This window comes from Schistocerca cancellata, chromosome 6, assembly GCF_023864275.1.
Source record: "Schistocerca cancellata isolate TAMUIC-IGC-003103 chromosome 6, iqSchCanc2.1, whole genome shotgun sequence".
Taxonomy (NCBI): Eukaryota; Metazoa; Arthropoda; class Insecta; order Orthoptera; family Acrididae; genus Schistocerca; species Schistocerca cancellata.
The window spans coordinates 148,759,212-148,765,211 of NC_064631.1; the positions used below are offsets into that span (position 1 = coordinate 148,759,212).

Below are 6,000 nucleotides of genomic sequence, written 5' to 3' on the forward strand. Positions count from 1 at the left end.
ATTCCAGTCACCCATGACTATTAAATTTTCGTCTCCCTTCACCACCTGAATAATTTCTTTTATCTCGTCATACATTTCATCTATTTCTTCATCATCTGCAGAGGTAGTTGGCATATAAACTTGTACTACTGTAGTAGGCATGGGCTTTGTGTCTATCTTGGCCACAATAATGTGTTCACTATGCTGTTTATAGTAGCTAACCCGCACTCCTATTTTTTTTTCATTATTAAACCTACTCCTGCATTACCCCTATTTGATTTTGTATTTATAACCCTGTAATCACCTGACCAAAAGTCTTGTTCCTCCTGCCACCGAACTTCACTAATTCCCACTATATCTAACTTTAATCTATCCATTTCCCTTTTTAAATTTTCTAACCTACCTGCCCGATTAAGGGATCTGACATTCCACGCTCCGATCCGTAGAACGCCAATTTTCTTTCTCCTGATAACGACGTCCTCCTGAGTAGTCCCCGCCCGGAGATCCGAATGGGGGACTATTTTACCTCCGGAATATTTTACCCAAGAGGACGCCATCATCATTTAATCATACAGTAGAGCTGCATGTCCTCGGGAAAAATTACGGCTGTAGTTTCCCCTTGCTTTCAGCCGTTCGCAGTACCAGCACAGCAAGGCCGTTTTGGTTAATGTTACAAGGCCAGATCAGTCAATCATCCAGACTATTGCCCCTGCAACTACTGAAAAGGCTGCTGCCCCTCTTCAGGAACCACATGTTTGTCTGGCCTCTCAACAGATACCCCTCCGTTGTGATTGCACCTACGGTACGGCCATCTGTATCGCTGAGGCACGCAAGCCTCCCCACCAACGGCAAGGTCCATGGTTCATGGACCTTGTACAAAAATAAATCTCGTGTGCCTTATCTTTCCAGTCTCCCACTACCTCCAAAAGTCCCACAGTCCTGCTACAGAGGAGCATTTCCCTCATAACTCAGTATCACCCAGGACTGGAGCAACTGAATTACATTCTCTGCAAGGGTTTCGACTACCTATCATTGTGCCCTGAAATGAGAAGTGTCCTGCCCACTATCCTTCTGATCCCTGTCAAAGTTGTACTCCGCTGTCCACCGATCCTACACAGTATACTTGTCCATCCTTACACAAACCCCTGCTCCTAACCCCTTTACCTCATGACTCCTACCCCTGTAACAGACTTAGGTGTACGACCTGTCCCATACATCCTCCCACCACCTACTCTAGTCCAGTCACGAACATCACCTATCACATCAAAGGCAGGGCTACCTGTGAAACCAGTCATCTGATCTACAAGCTAAGCTGTAACCACTGTGCTGCATTCTACATGGGCATGACAACCAACAATCTGTCTGTCTGCATGAATGGCTACCAACAAACTGTGGCCAAGAAACAAATGGGCCACCTTGTTGCTGAACATGCTGCCAAACATGACATCCTTCATTGCAATGACTGCTTCACAGCCTGTGCCATACGGATCCTTTCCACCAACACCAGCTTTTCTGAATTTCTCAGGTGGGAATTTTCCTTGCAATACATTCTATGTTCTCATATTCCTCATGGCCTCAATCTTCATTAGTCACTGTCCTCACTCATCCAGCCCCTTCCCTGTTCCCATTTCAGCACTACACAGCCGTCATTCCATCTTCACACCCAGTCTTTTTACTTCTCTCCTTTTCCACTACTTCCCCCCTCCTCCCTCCCCCGCCATTTCTCCCTTGCCCACCATCTAATCTGCAACACTTCACTGTTTGCCACCCCCACCATACTATCCCTCCCCCTCTCTGCCCCAGCCTCCTCCTTACCCCATCCAATTGCCACTCTCCCCATGCGCTGGTGCTGCTGCTCACAATGTGGTTTCAGTCGCCTGAGTTGTGTGTGTGTGTGTGTGTGTGTGTGTGTGTGTGTGTGTGTGTGTGTTAGCAACTTTCCTTTTCATAATATTGTTACAATGAACCGTTTCAATGGTAGTACGACAATTTAGTTGTTCTCCCAGTTCATTTTGCTGAGGTGTGTAACTTATGGTAAACTAGATGTGCACTCCCTTCTTCAAAGAATTTTATCATTTCATATGAAATATATTCACGATGACTGTCACATTTAAACCTGCTGCTTTTCATGTTAAAATGAGCTATTACCATTCCATAGTATACTGTAAAATAATGAAACACGTAAGACCTTGACTGAAAGTATGCTGTAAAGCGAGTATAATCATCAGTGAAAGTCCCTGGATAATTCTTTCCATTAAAAGGAAATGTCTTTATAGGATCAAGCACATTACTATGTTTCAGTTCTAGTGGTTGTCTGGCTTGAACATAAGCTGAATAAGTGGTAATTCTGATTGTTCACCCTCAATGAAGGTCAAAAATTGATTTATGGATTTATAAAAATTTACTTTGTCCATTCCCTCTGCTAGATAATAAAATTTTTCATATTTTCGAGGTTCATATGTCCTAAATGTTTATCCCACAACACAAGCACTGCACGTAGAACTCTTAGTATGTTTGAATGAAAGGGTATACATGCCTAAATCTTTTCTGTGAGCCTCAGCTATAACTTCATCACCAATTCAAATTCAGCCCACTAAATTTTCAAAAACAATATAGTATTCAGCCATTTCCAGTTTACACAATGATGATAAATTATTTAGTAAATGTGACACTACAAGAACATCTTTTATTTTTATGTGAAATTTTCCAGAGACATTGTTTTCAACATCAACTTCTTTAGTAATTCTGGCAAAAAAATAAATAAATAAAATAAAATAAAAAATGATTAAAAATTTTTTGGCTACATTTATTCTACGGGATTCCCAGTTCCTTCACATGCATCAAAGGAACAGTTTTATTAACTAAATGTTCTGTTGGAATTATATATTAATACCTTCAGCTGCTGACGAGCATTGATATATATCAACGAGGACAGGTGAAAATGTGTGCCCCGACTGGGACTCGAACCCGGGATCTCCTGCTTACATGGCAGATGCTCTATCCATCTGAGCCACCGAGGGCACAGAGGATAATGCAACTGCAGGGACTATGTCATACACACCTCCCACAAGACCAACATTCTCACCTTTTATGTCCACACACTACATTTGTAGTGCCCCTACCCAACACACTCATTACTCGTGGAAGACATTCTTACCAAGACATTTTCAATAGTATTATCATGTGCATTAAACTTCATTATCAACAGAGTAGTTCTCAATAAAAGTTGATTAGCCTAACCTTTCCACTCAAAAGTTTGAGTTAACCATAGGCAGTATCCAGGTTCTTCGCATACTCCAAGTAGCTATCTGAAATTCTTTCAATTATTTGTGTCTTATACTTCTTATCATTTTTTGCTAAGTCCTCCAAGAAGAGCTTTCTTTTGTGCACATTGTTCAGCTGTGTCATTCTGTACACATTTCTGTGTAGGACTTTTCCAAAAAAACTAATAATTCCAAACTCCTGGTTGCTTAAGTTTGTGCCCTCAAACATAGGTATCTTGTACTTCTCCATCTCCTGAGCCATGACTGTGACTTATGTATTTAAGTCATTAATTAATTTTCCACCTTTATTTGTTGTACTGTAAAACTTGGCACCTGGGCCCATAACCTGTTGTTAATGCTAGAAATTAACAAGTATTTTGATTAGTAATACTTGTTTATTATTATCACAATTACAGCCATGAAGACAAGGTATAGGCAGAAGGAAAAAAATCACATACAAAAAAGAGAAAATAAGTCAAAAGCATAATTATTAAAATGACATTACTTCAATATGTATGCTACCTATTCATTATTGAAAGATGATTTACATATCTCAAAAATAAATAAATAAATAAATGAGCAGCTAACGTTTTCCCCATAGAGTGGTACATTATTCACTGGAGGAATGACAACTGCAACACTTGAATACATTTGTGTACTTCTGATGCAACAGTACATTTATAAAGATTTGATGTAGCACTTTGGGCAATAGTGGAGTTACTTAGGTGGTTTTGTGTTCCCTTGCTAAAGTTGTGGGATTTTTTCCGTAACAGTACCTATCATTGGTATACCCAATTGTTGCATTTCAGTCATCTGTATTGTTCCTGCTGTCTTATAACTCTCTTCAATTATAGAACCTCTAGCCTTGGCTACAGTGTGCAAAACAATAAGTGTTTGTGAGAGCTAACACAGAGTTTAGGTTAGTGTGCTTTCCTGGTTTATAGGCCTAACGTGTTTCTGCAGTTGTAACTAAGTGAAAGCAACAGTCATTAAGCAAGGTACTGTATTGATTAAGTGTCAAGAACTGTGACCTGTATTCTGATTCAGATAAACTTGATCTTTGCTGTGTCCTGGTTCCTTCTTCAGAACAGCCTGAATCTTTTGAAGTGTGTGGATTACTATTTCTTATGGATTACACCCTACTCTGAGGCGTAATGTAAGGAAGAAAAACTTAATTTTACTGTACTTGGGACACACTGCCTCTGATCTTGTTCCTGTTTTTGGCATACAAAACAGATAGTTTTATGTTTCAGTCTAGGTGTTCATGTGTAAATCTCATCAAAATACCTATAGCTCAAAAGTTTGAAACATCAGATCTTTTTATATATACCTGTGTGCCACGAATCAGTTATCTACAGATCAGTAATTGCCTGTCTTTAGCTTTTGGTGTGAGGTCCTAGTAATTTGTAATTGGTTGCACATTTAGATAACAGTCTAAGAACTAACCACCATCAATGTGGATCGAAGAATAAGCAAACAATGGAAACTACAGGATGGAAAATCAACAATATAAGGAAAAGCATAGATTGCTACTCACAATAAAGATGACATGAGTTACAGACAGTACACACACACACACACACACACACACACAAAGATGCTGTGACTTACCAAATGAGAAAGCGCTGGTAGATAGACACAATAAAAAACACACAAATTTCAAGCTTTCGCAACCAACGGTTGCTTCATCAGGAAAGAGGGAAGGAGAGGGAAAGACGAAAGGATGTGGGTTTTAAGGGAGAGGGTAAGGAGTCATTCCAATCCTTTCATCTTTCCCTCTCCTTCCCTCTTTCCTGATGAAGCAACCAGGGGTTGTGAAAGCTTGAAATTTGTGTGTGTGTTTGTATGTTTTTTATTGTATCTATCTACCAGCGCTTTCTTGTTTGGTAAGTCACAGCATCTTTGTTTTTTAATATATTTTTCCCATGTGGAATGCTTCTTTAAATATATTCACACAAGCAAGTATACCTCACACACACGTGAGCACCATATCTGGCAGCTTGGACCGGTATGCACTGGCATTCCAGTCTAAGCTGCCACTGTGGCTCCACACGAGTGATGGGACATAGCACCTTCAAGGTAGTGATGAAGTGGGGATTTTCCCGTACCACCATTTCGTGAGTGTACCATGGAAAAGATCCTGCAAGAATGCGACCAATGATGACTGAAGAGAAACATTCAATGTGACAGAAGTGCAACACTTCCACAAATTGCTGCAGATTTCAATGCTGGGCCACCAACAAATGTCAGAGTGCAAACCATTCAACAAAACGGCTTTTGGAGCCGATGGCCCATTTGTGTACCCTTGATGACTGCACAACACAAAGCTCTACATCTCACCTAGGCCTGTCAACATTGACATTGGACTGTTGGTGACTGGAAACATGTTGTCTGGTCGAACGAGTCTCATTTCAAATCGTATTAAGTGGGCGGACGTGTATGGGTATGGAGACAACCTTATGAATCCAAGGACCCTGCACCTCAGCAGGGGACTGTTCAAGCTGGTGGTGGCACTGTAATGGTGTGGGGCATGTGCAGTTGGAGTGATATGGGACCCATGATAACGTCTAGATATGATTCTGACAAGTGACACGTACATGAGCATCCTTCTGATCACCTGCTTCCATTCGTGTCCATTGTGTGTCCTGATGGACTTTGGCAATTCCAGCAGGACAAAGCAACACCCTGCACATCCAGAATTGCTACAGAGTGCCTCCTTTTGGGTTTAAACACTTCCACTGGCCACCAAACTCCCCAG

At 40.9% G+C, this 6,000-nt stretch overlaps 1 non-coding gene across 1 annotated transcript; it reads right to left on the reverse strand.

The window, feature by feature from the left end:
- Positions 1–2,925: 2,925 nt before the first annotated feature.
- On the reverse strand, positions 2,926–3,000 carry Trnat-ugu (transfer RNA threonine (anticodon UGU)). Its single transcript has one exon. It is a non-coding gene; the product is annotated as a tRNA-Thr (tRNA).
- Positions 3,001–6,000: the final 3,000 nt, after the last annotated feature.